We start from the raw sequence: 13,272 nt of genomic DNA, 5'->3' as shown, positions 1-13,272 counted from the left end.
GGATTCTTCAATATATGCAAATCAATCAACGTGATACATCATATCAACAAACTGAAGGAGAAAAACCATATGATCATCTCAATAGATGCAGAGAAAGCTTTTGACCAAATTCAACACCTATTTATGATAAAAACCCTGCAGAAAGTAGGCATAGATGGAACTTTCCTCAACATAATAAAGTCCATATATGACAAACCCACAGCCAACATTGTCCTCAATGGTGAAAAATTGAAACCATTTCCACTAAGATCAGGAAAAAGACAAGGTTGCCCACTCTCACCACTCTTATTCAACATTGTTTTGGAAGTTCTAGCCACAGCAATCAGAGAAGAAAAAGAAATAAAAGGAATCCAAATCAGAAAAGAAGGTAAAGCTGTCACTGTTTGCAGATGACATGATAATAAACATAGAGAATCCTAAGGATGCTACCAGAAAACTACTACAGCTAATCAATGAATTTGGTAAAGTAGCAGAATACAAAATTAATGCATAGAAATCTCTGCCATTCTTATACACTAATGATGAAAAATCTGAGAGTGAATTTAAGAAAACACTCCCATTTACCATTGCAACAAAAAGAATAAAATATCTAGGAATAAACCTACCTAAGGAGACAAAAGACCTGTATGCAGAAAATTATAAGACACTGATGAAAGAAATTAAAGATGATACAAATAGATGCAGAGATATACCATGTTCTTGGATTGGAAGAATCAACATTGTGAAAATGACTATACTACCCAAAGCAATCTACAGATTCAATGCAATCCCTATCAAACTACCACTAGCATTTTTTACAGAACTAGAAAAAAAAATTTCACAATTTGTATGGAAACACAAAAGACCCCGAATAGCCAAAGCAATCTTGAGAACGAAAAATGGAGCAGGAGGAATCAGGCTCCCTGACTTCAGACTATACTACAAGGCTACAGTAATCAAGACAGTATGGTACTGGCACAAAAACAGAAATATAGATCAATGGAACAGGATAGAAAGCCCAGAGATAAACCCACACACATATGGTCACCTTATCTTTGATAAAGGAGGGAAGGATATACAGTGGAGAAAAGACAGCCTCTTCAATAAGTGGTGCTGGGAAAACTGGACAGCTACATGTAAAAGTATGAAATTAGAACAATCCCTAACACCACACACAAGAATAAACTCAAAATGGGTTAAAGACCTAAATGTAAGGCCAGACACTATCAAACTCTTAGAGGAAAACATAGGCAGAACACTCTATGGCATAAATCACAGCAGGATCCTTTTGGACCCATCTCCTAGAGAAATGCAAATAAAAACAAAAAAAAACAAATGGGACCTAATGAAACTTAAAAGCTTTTGCACAGCAAAGGATACCATAAACAAGACCAAAAGACAACCCTCAGAACGAGAGAAAATATTTGCAAATGAAGCAACTGACAAAGGATTCATATCCAAAATTTAGAAGCCACACATGCAGCTCAATACCAAAAAACAGACAACCCAATCCAAAAATGGCCAGCAGAACTAAATAGACATATCTCCAAAGAAGAGACACAGATTGCCAACAAACACATGAGAGAAATGCTCAACATCATTAATCATTAGAGAAATGCCAACCCAAACTACAATGAGGTATCATCTCACACCGGTCAGAATGGCCATCATCAAAAACTCTAGAAACAATAAATGCTGTAGAGGGTGTGCAGAAAAGGGAACACTCTTGCACTGCTGCTGGGAATGTCAATTGATACAGCCACAATGGAGAACACTATGGAGTTTCCCTAAAAAACTACAAATAGAACTACCATACGAACCCGCAATCCCACTACCTGGCATATACCCTGAGAAAACCATAATTCAAAAAGAGTCATGTACCAAAATGTTCATTGCAGCTCTATTTACGATAGCCAGGACATGGAAGCATGTTAAGTGTCCATCAACAGATGAATGGATAAAGAAGATGTGGCACATATATACGATGGAATATTACTCAGCCACAAAAAGAAATGAAACGGAGTTATTTGTAATGAGGTGGATAGAACTGGAGTCTGTCATACAGAGTGAAGTAAGTCAAGAGGACCAAAAAAATATCGTATGCTAACACATATATATGGAATCTAAGGAAAAAAAATGTCATGAAGACTTTACCGGTAGGACGGGAATAAAACACAGACCTATTAGAGCATGGACTTGAGCATACGGGGAGGGGGAAGGGTAAGCTGTGACGAAGTGAGAGAGTGGCAAGGACATATATACACTACCAAATGTAAATTAGATACCTAAAGGGAAGCTGCCGCATAGCACAGGGAGATCACCTCTGTGCTTTTTGACCACCTAGAGAGGTGGTATAGGGAGGGTGGGAGGGAGGGTGACGCAAGAGGGAAGAGATATGGGAACATATGTATATGGATAACTGATTCACTTTGTTGTAAAGCAGAAACTAACACACCATTGTAAAAGAGATATACTCCAATAAAGATGTTTAAAAAATAATAATAAAATAAAATACAAGTCGATGTACTCGATTGGGCTGCCTGGTGAAATAATTGGCAGTCGGCAGCCTCCTGAGTAACTTTCCTGAAGTTTGATTCCTAGCCCGGTAACCTAGGGCCCCAGAGGCCACATGAGACCAAACGTGTTACGCTTGTGGAGAAAGCCTTTGACCAAAGGCCAATAGGCTTTTGCTTGTGGCGAGGGTTAGGCAAGAACTTTTACACAAGGAAAACATAGGAAGAACACTCTTTGACATAAATCACAGCAAGATCTTTTTTGATCCACCTCCTAGAGTAATGGAAATAAAAACAAAAATAAACAAATGGGACCTAATGAAACTTAAAAGCTTTTGCACAGGGCTTCCCTGGTGGTGCAGTAGTTGAGAGTCCACCTGCCTATGCAGGGACGCGGGTTCGTGTCCCAGTCCAGGAGGATCCCACATGCTGCAGAGCAGCTAGGCCCGTGAGCCATGGCCGCTGAGCCTGCGCATCCGGAGCCTGTACTCTGCAACAGGAGAGGCCACAACAGTGAGAGGCTCACGTACCGCCAAAAAAAAAAAAAAAAAAAAAAAAAAAAGCTTTTGCACAGAAAAGGAAACCATAAACAGGACCAAGAGACAATCCTCAGAATGGGAGTAAATATTTGCAAATGAAGCAACTGACAAAGGATTAATCTCCAAAATTTACAAGCAGCTCATGCAGTACAGCCACTATGGAGAACAGTATGGAGGCTCCTTAAAAAACTAAAAATAGAACTACCGTATGACCCAGCAATCCCACTACTGGGCATATACCCTGAGAAAACCATAATTCAAGAAGAGTCATGTACCAGAATGTTCATTGCAGCTCTATTTACAATAGCCAGGAGATGGATGCAACCTAAGTGTCCATCATCGGATGGATGGATAAAGAAGATGTGGCACATGTATACAACGGAATATTACTCATCCATAAAAAGAAACGAAATTGAGTTATTTGTAGTGAGGTGGATGGACCTAGAGTTTGTCATACAGAAGGAGAAAAACAAATACGGTAACACATATAAATGGAATCTAAGAAAAAAAAAAGTCATGAAGAACCTAGGGGTAATACGGGAATGGAGATGCAGACCTATTAGAGAATGGACGTGAGGATGTGGGGAGGGGGAAGGGTAGGCTGTGACAAAGTGAGAGAGTGGCATGGACATATATATATACACTACCAAACGTAGAATAGATAGCTAGTGGGAAGCAGCCGCATAGCACAGGGAGATCAGCTCGGTGCTTTGTGACCACCTAGAGGGGTGGGATAGGGAGGGTGGGAGGGAGGGAGACGCAAGAGGGAAGGGATATGGGAACATGTGTATATGTATAACTGATTCACTTTGTTATAAAGCAGAAACTAACACACCACTGTAAAGCAATTATACTCCAATAAAGAAGTTTAAAAAAATGACAAAAATAATATATAATAACTGAAATTAAAAATCAAGATAGACTGAACGGAGTGGACAAAGTTGGCAAGGTAATTAATGGTAAGGTAGATCTAAAAAAATTATCCAAAGTGCAGCACAGAGAGACAAAGAAATGGAAAATATGAAAGACAGCTTATGCAACATGGAGAAGAATAAATATGTAAGTAAGTCCCGGAAGGGACGGGGGACAGGGAGAGACAGTAACTGGAGACTCTCAAGACAAAAAATCAGGGAATATCCCAGAAGTGATGAAAGACACCAAACCTCAGCTCCAGGAAGCCCAACAAAATCCACACCTGAGATAAGGAGAACACTAAAGAGATCTTAAAAGCTCTCAGAGAGAAAAGAGAGATTACCCACAAAGTGGTAAAATATAAGACTGACAGCTGAATTTTCAACAGCAACAATAGAAGCCAATGACTAATAACACCTTCAATGCACTGAGAAAAAAATAATTGCCAATCTGGAATTTTAAACCCAGCAAAGAAACTTATCAAAATAAAGATGGATTAGACAAAGCAAAACTCAGCTTGTCATCTCAGGCCCCACAGAAGGAGGTGCTTAGGGCAGACTGTCAAAGGTCTGAGGAAAAGAATTATGAGCAGAAAATATTGGCTAAACCCAAACAAACTGACAGTAACAACATAATATGAAACAATGAGATATTCACATGGAAACTGTGACTATTACACCATATACCAAAAATTAATTCCAGGTGGACTAGAGATTTAAGTATAAGCATTTTAGGAGATAATATAAGAATATAGATTTAATTATCCCAGAGATAGAATTTCCTAAATAAGATTAAAAGGCCAATGTGTGGTAGAGGAGTGATCAAGATGGCGGAGTACTAGGACGTGAAGCTCACCTCTTCCCACAAATACATCAAAAATACATCTACATGTGAACAATTCTCACAGAATATCTACTGAACACTGGCAGAAGACCTTAGACCTCTGAAAGGGCAAGAAAATCTCCACGTAACCAAGTGGGGCAATCAATCAATAAATAAGAAAGCGAGAAAGAAATCGGGACAGGACCTGCATCCCTGGGATGAAGCTGTAAAAGAGGAAAGGTTCCTGTACCCTGGGAAGTCCCGTCACCGGTGGGGAGATCAACCAGGACAGAGAGGGAGCTTCAGAGCCTCAGAGAAGAACACAGCAACCAGTTTGCAGCAGTTAGAACAGAGAAAAACATGCACACAGTCAGTACCACAGCTCTGCACTTCCGAGCCTGAGACACCTGTCTGCCAATACAGGCGGGGGCTGGGGGCGGAAGCTTGGGCTTCAGAGATCAGACCCAGAGAGAGGACTGGGATGGACTGCACAGAAACAGCCTGAAGCGGCTGGAGCCTGGTGCAAACACACCTGATGGTGTATGCAGAGGAAGCCTGGGCTGCCTTAGAGGCCAGGTGCCATTGTGTCAGTAGTGCGTGAGGGGAGGGGCAGGAACCACCATTACAGCCTTTCTACCCGTGCGAGCTCTAAGGCAGCAAAACACTGCCTATACGAGTTCCAGGAGCAGTCACGAGTCACTGCTGTCCCCTGGACTTCAGGAGCAGTCTCAAGCTGCCCACTTTGCCCTCCCAGACTCCAGGAGCAGTCCCAAGCCACCTCCATTCTAATCATGTGCTCTGGGGGCACATGTGAGCTGCCACTGAGAAATCCACGACCAGGCACCAGCCACAGCATCTGCACATCCACTATCAAGAGGTAACGGCCAGCACACACTAAGGAAAGAGGTGGCAGGCATCCAGACTAAAAAGAGCCCTCACACCAAAAAAATCTTAAACCCACACAAGCTACAGAGGGATGCTTCCACATATAAATAGCCCTCCAAGACCACAGCAGATGACTGTTTCTCCTAAACTCATAGTGCAAGAGAACTATAAGTAAAATGAAGAAGAGGAACCACTCCCAATTAAAAGACCAAGAGAATTCCCCTGAAATAACAAACAATGAAACAGACCTCTTCAGTCTAATAGACACTGAGTTCAAAAAGGACATAATGAAAATACTGAAGGAATTTAGAAAGGCTGTTGACAGAAATGCAGAGTACTGTAAAAAGGAACTAGAAGGAACTATAAGTAAAATGAACAAGAACAGGAACCACTCCCAATTAAAAGACCAAGAGAATTCCCCTGAAATAACAAACAATGAAACAGACCTCTTCAGTCTAATAGACACTGAGTTCAAAAAGGACATAATGAAAATACTGAAGGAATTTAGAAAGGCTGTTGACAGAAATGCAGAGTACTGTAAAAAGGAACTAGAAGCTATGAAGAGGGACCAAGAAAAATTAGAAAACTCATTTGCTGAGATGAAAACTGAACCAAAGACAATGAATAGCAGAATAAATAATGCAGAAGAATGAATAAATAACCAGGAAGATAGAATAATGGAAATGACCCAATCAGAACAGCAGACAGAAAGCCAAATGAAAAAAAAAAATGAAAGCAACATAAGAGACCTATGGGATAATATAAACTGTGCCAATGTGTGCATAATAAGGATTCCAGAAGGGGAAGAAAGAGAAAAGGGGATCAAAAATGTATTTGAAGAAATTATGGCTTAAAACTTCCCAAACCTAAAGAAGGAAACAGATATCCAAGTACAGGAAGCACAGAGGATCCCAAACAAGGTAAACCCAAACAGACCTACACCAAGACATATTATAATAAAAATGGCAAAAGTTAAAGAGAGGATTCTAAAGGCAGCAAGAGGAAAACAAAGGAGGCAAGGGAACCCCCATAAGGCTATCAGCTGATTTCTCTACAGAAACACTGCAGGACAGAAGAGAGTGGCAAGATACATCCAAAGTCCTAAAAGGGAAACATCTGCAACCTAGGATACTCTACCCAGCAAGATTATCATTTAGAATAGAAGGTGGGATAAAGAATTTCTCAGACAAGCAAAAACTAAAAGAATACAGCAATACTAAACCTATCCTAAAGGAAATACTGAAAGGTTTTCTCTAAACAGAAAAGAATGCATAGGGAAGAGAAAATCACAATTGGAAAAGCAAATCACCTAAATAAGCCAGTACACAGATTAAAAAAAAAAAAATTCTGTAAAACTAATAATAACCACAATGAAACAGCAAAAGGATGAACACAAAGATGTAAATAAGGACATCAAAATCATAAAATGTGGGGGAGAAAAGTAAGAAAATGTAGATTTTTTTTTTTCATTCCCTAGAATGTGTTTGAGCCTGTATGACTACCAGTCTAAGACAAGTAGATATAGGAAGGGGTTAATATACTTGAAAAACAGTAACCACAAATCAAAAACATACAATAGATTCACAAAAACCAAAAAGAAGAGAACATAAGCAAATACAAAAGAAAATCATCAAACCACAAAAGGAAAAACAAAAAAGAAAGGGACAAAGAAGAAATATAAAATCAAAGGGAAACAAAGTTTAAAATGGCAATAAATACATATCTAACAATAATTACCTTAAATGTCAATGGACTAAACACCCCAATCAAAACACAGAGTGGCAGATTGGATAAAAAAGCAAGAGCCTACAATATGCTGCCTACAAAAGATCCACTTTAGAGGAAAGGACACACATAGATTGAAAGTGAGGAGATGGAAACAGGTATTTCATGCAAACAGAAATGAAAACAAAGCAGGGGTTGTAATATTCATATCAGACAAGACAGACTTTAAAACAAAAGCCATGAAGATAAAGAAGGACACTATGTAATAATAAAATAATTAATACAAGAAGAGGATCATTGCATTCATATATGCACCTAATACATACAGGTCAACATATATGCAACTAATACAGGAGTACCCAAATACAAAAGACAAATACTAAAAGACATAAAGGGAGAAATTGACAAGAATACAATAACAGTATGAAACTTTAACATCCCACTCACATCAATGCACAGATATTCTGGACAGAAAATCAGTGAGGCAACAGAGATCCTAAATAATACAATAGAACAGTTAATTAGACTTAATTGATATTTTCAGGACACTACATCCAAAAAAAAAAGAAATTCTTTCCAACTGCATATGGAACATTCTCTAGGATTGACCACACACTAGGGCACAAAACAAGCCTCAACAAATTTAAGGGTATATAAATTGTCTCGAGCATCTTTTCTGACCACAACAGCATGAAACTGGAAATCAACCACAGAAATATGTGAAAAAAACGATTACATGGAGACTAAACAACATGCTACTAAAAAAAAACCCAGCAGGTCAATAATGAAATCAAAGAAAATTTAAAAATACCTTGAGACGAATGACAATAAAAACACAACCATACAAAATCTATGGGATGCAGCAAAACAATTTCTTAGAGGGAAGTTCACAGCCATATAGACCTTCCTCAAAAAACAAGAAAAATCTCAAATAAACAACATAATAGACAACTTAAAAGAATTAGAAAAAGAAGAACAAAACCTAGTCAGCAGAAGGAAGGAAATATTCAAGATCAGAGAGGAAATAAATAAAACAGAGATTAAAAAAACAATAGAAAAAAATCAATAAAACCAAGAGCTTCTTCTTTAAAAGGTTAAACAATATCAACAAACCTCTGGCCAGGCTCACCAAGAAGAAAAGAGAGAGAACCCAAATAAACAAGAAATGAAAAAGGAGACATAACAACCAACACCACAGAAGTACAAAAAACCATAAGGGAGTACTATGAACATGCCAACAAATTCAACAACTAGAAGAAATAGACAAGTTTCTAGAAACATACAGCCCACCAAAACTGAATCAAGAAGAAACAGATAATCTGAACAGACCAATCACTGCTAACGAAAGTCACAACCAGATGGCTTCACAGGCAAGTTCTACCAAACCTACAAAGAAGAACTTATACTGATCCTTCTAAAACTCTTCCAAAAAATTGATGAGAAGAGAACACTCCCAAACACATTCTATGAAGCCCCCATCACCCATGATACTAAAACCAAAGACACCACCAAAAAAGAAAATTAGAGGCCAATATCTTTGATGAATATAGATGTAAAAATTCTCAACAAAATATTAGCAAACCAAATCCAACAATACATAAAAAAGATCATACACCACAGTCAAGTGGGATTCATCCCAAGTTCACAAGAATGGTTCAACATTCACAAATCAATGTGATACACCACAGAAACAAAAGACAAAAACCACATGATCATCTCAATAGATGCAGAGAAAGCATTTGACAAAATTCTACATCCATTCATGATAAAAAAAAAAAAAAACTCTTACGAAAGTGGGTATAGAGGAAACATATCTCAACATAATAAAAGCTATTTATGACAAATCCACAGCCCATATAATACTAAACAGTGAAAAGCTGAAAGCCTTCCCGCTAAAATCTGGAAAAAGACAAGGATGCCCACTCTCGCCTCTTCTATTCAACATACTATTGCAAGACCTAGTCACTGCAATCAGATAAGAAAAAGAAATAAAAGATATCCTAATTGGAAGGGAAGAGGTAAAATTGTCATTATATGCAGATAACATGATGCTATATACAGAAAACCCTAAAGACTCCACACAAAAACTACTAAAACTGATAAATGAATTCAACAAGGTAGCAGGATACAAGATTAACACACAGAAATTGGTTGCATTTCTTTACACTAACAATGAAATACCAGAAAGAGAATGTAAAAACAAAATACCTTTCAAAATCGCACCCCCAAAAATAAAATATTTAGGAATAAACCTGACCAAGGAGGTGAAAAACCTATACAGTGAGAACTATAAAACATTAATAAAGGAAACTGAAGAAGAGTCAAAGAAGTGGAAATATATCCCATGCTCTTGGATTGGAAGAATTAATATTGTTAAAATAGCCATACTTCCCACAACAATCTACAGATTTAATGCAATCCCTATCAAATTACCCATGATATTTTTCACAGAACTAAAAAAAAATCATAAAATTCATACGAAAGCATAAAAGACCCAGAATTGCCAAAGAAATACTGAAGAAAAAGAACAAAGCAGGAGGCATAACCCTCCCAGACTTCAGACATACTACAAAGTGACAGTAATCAAAACAGCGTGGTATGGGACTTCCCTGGTGGTCCAGTGGTTAAGACTCTGCACTTCCAATGCAGGGGGTCCAGGTTCGATCCCTGGTCAAGGAATTAGATCCTGCATGCCGCAACCAAGAGCCCACATGCCACAACTAAAGATCCCACGTGTCGCAATGAAGATCCCACATGCTGCAACAAACACCCAGTGCAGCCAAATAAACAAACAAAAACAGAACAACAACAACAACAAAAAACAGTGTGGTATTGGGACAAAAACAGACATATGGATCAATGGATCAGAATAGAGAGCCCAGAAATAAACCCATACACCTATGGTCAATTAATCTTTGACAAAAAAAAGCAAGCATATACTATGGGGAAAAGACAGTCTCTTCAGCAAGTGGTACTGGGAAAATTGGACAGCTGCATGTAAATCGATGAAGTTAGAACACTCCCTCTCACCATACACAAAAATAAACTCAAAATGGCTTAAAGAATTAAACATTAAGACATGACAGCATAAAACTCCTTGAAGAGCTCATAGGCAAAACACTCCAACATAAATCATACCGATGTTTTCTTAGGTCAGTCTCCCAAGGCAATAGAGATAAAAACAAAAATAAACAAATGGGACCTAATCAAACTTAGAAGTTTTTGCACAGCAAAGGAAACCACAAACAGAAGAAAGGTAAGCTACAAACAAGGAGAAAATATTTGCAAACAATGCAACCAATAGGCCTAATATCCAAAATATACAAACAGCTCATACAGTTCGATAACAAAAAAACTAAACAACCCGATCAAACAATGGGCAGAAAACCTAAATAGACATTTCACCAAAGAAGACATATATTTAGGTGTTTAACCCATTTTGAGTAAGACCGGATACTATAAAACTCTTAGAGGAAAACATAGGCAGAACACTCTGACATAAATCACAGCAATATCTTTTTTGATACATCTTCTAGAGTAATGGAAATAAAAACAAAAATAAACAAGTGGGAACTAATTAAACTAAAAGGCTTTTGCACAGCAAAGAAAACTATAAACAAAACGAGAAGACAACCCACAGAATGGGAGAAAATATCTGCAAACAATGCAACCAACAAGGGATTAATCTCCAAAATATACAAACAGCTTATGCGGCTCAATATCAAACAAACAAACAAACAACCCAATCAAAAAATGGGCAAAGACCGAAATAGACATTTCTTCAAAGAAGACATACAGATGGGCAAGCGGGACATGAAAAGATGCTCAACATCACTAATTATTAAATAAATGCAAATCAAAACTACAATGAGATATCACCTCACACCAGTCAGAATAGCCATCATCAAAAAGTCTACAAATACCAAATGCTGGAGAGGGTGTGGAGAAAAGGGAACCCTCCTAGACTGCTGGTGGGAATGTTAATTGGTACAACCACTATGGAGAACAGTATGGAGATTCGTTAAGAAACCAAAAACAGAGCTACCATATGATCTAGCAATCCCACTCCTGGGCATATATCTGGAGAAAAACATGGTTCAAAAGGATACATGAGGGCTTCCCTGGTGGCACAGTGGTTGAGAATCTGCCTGCTAATGCAGGGGCCATGGGTTTGAGCCCTGGTCTGGGAAGATCCCACATGCCGCGGAGCAACTAGGCCCGTGAGCCATAACTACTGAGCCTGCATGTCTGGAGCCTGTGCTCCGCAACGAGAGGCCGTGATAGTGAGAGGCCCGCGCACCGCGATGAAGAGTGGTCCCCGCTTGCCACAAGAGAAAGCCCTCGCACAGAAACGAAGACCCAACACAGCCAAAAATAAATAAATAAACAAATGTGGGGTTAAAAAAAAAATTATAAAAAAAAAAGATACATGAACCCCAATGTTTATAGCATCACTATTCACAATAGCCAAAACATGGAAGCAACCTAAATGTCCATCGAGAGATGAATGCATAAAGAAGATGTGGCACATACATACAGTGGAATATTACTCAGCCATTAAAAAGACTGAAATAATGCCATTTGCAGCAACATGGATGCAACTAGAGATTATCATACTAAGTGAAGGAAGTTAGACAGAGCAAGACAAATATTGTATGATATCACTTATATACAGAATCTAAAAAAACAAAGATACAAACGAACTTATTTACAAAATAGAAACAGACTCACAGACTTAGAGAACAAACTTGGCAGGGAGGGATAGACTGGGAGTTTGGGATTGACATGCCCACACTGCTATATTTAAAATAAATAACTAATTAAGGACCTACTGTATAGCACAGGGAACTCTGCTCAACACTCTGTAATAACCTAAATGGGAAAAAAATTTGAAAAACACTAGATAAATATATCTATTCTGTAGATAGATATATATAACTGAATCACTTTGCTGTACACCTGAAACGAACATAACATTGTTAATCAACTATACTCCAATATAAAATAAAATGTTTAAAAATAATAAAATTTAAAAGTTTAAAAATATATATATGGGGGGGAGCATTCATAAAAAAATACCACATGAGCCCCAAACTGAGGGAAGATATTTTCACTAACTGATTACTGTCTAGAAAAAACATATAAAGAACTTCTAACATCAGTTAGAAAAGACCAAACACCCAACAGAAACATGAGCAGAAAACTAGAACAGGCACTTAAGAGAAGAGGAAATACACCTACTCAGCTTTATCAGTGATCAGGGAAACACGAATGAAAACCACCATTAGACACCATTTCACAAACACCGAACTGGTAAAAAGTCTGACAATATCAAACACTGGAGAAACAGTGGAGCAAAGCAACTCTCCACACTGCTGGTGAGACCACACACTTAGCGACCCATTTGGAAAACAAGCTGTCACTTTACAAGCCAGCAGTAACTCTAAGTGTGTGTCCACCCTGCCCAGAGCTTCCCGGCCAGTGTGCCAAGCTCCTGATCTGCTCAGGTCCAGGAAAGGGGCTGGGGGCTGAGAGCCAGGGGTGACGCCCCTGGAGTCCTCCACATGTCCTTCTATAGCAGAATGAATGACTAAACATGTGGCAAAGTCAGGAAGTGGAATCTATTACAAGCAGAAAAAGTAAACCAGAACGTAGCAAGATGGATAAATTTTAGGAAGATGTGTATACTTATATACACTGCAGAAAAACATAATTCCCTTTATACAAAGTTTAAAATTTGTACAAGTAAACAATAAATTTTGTAGGGCTACAAATATGGGTGGTAAAACTATAATAAAAGAAAGGAAATAATAATCACAAAATGTAGAGTCACAGTTACCCTAAGGGAGGAGGGAAGGGGCTGGACAGGGAAAGAGCACACAGGGCTGCACAGGTGA

General features: G+C 38.3%; 1 protein-coding gene and 1 non-coding gene across 2 annotated transcripts in view; one reads left to right on the top strand and one right to left on the bottom strand.

The window, feature by feature from the left end:
- MLH1 (mutL homolog 1) overlaps window positions 1–13,272 on the bottom strand; it is a 59,130-nt gene that overhangs the window by 13,945 nt on the left and 31,913 nt on the right. The gene's annotated exons all lie outside the window — the stretch shown is intronic.
- On the top strand, window positions 9,982–10,054 carry TRNAG-UCC (transfer RNA glycine (anticodon UCC)). Its single transcript has one exon. It is a non-coding gene; the product is annotated as a tRNA-Gly (tRNA).

Source organism: Physeter macrocephalus, chromosome 18 (assembly GCF_002837175.3).
Source record: "Physeter macrocephalus isolate SW-GA chromosome 18, ASM283717v5, whole genome shotgun sequence".
In the NCBI taxonomy this organism is placed as follows: domain Eukaryota; kingdom Metazoa; phylum Chordata; class Mammalia; order Artiodactyla; family Physeteridae; genus Physeter; species Physeter macrocephalus.
The sequence above is the reverse complement of the archived record's forward strand: the minus strand, read 5'-3'. Positions and strand labels throughout refer to the sequence as shown.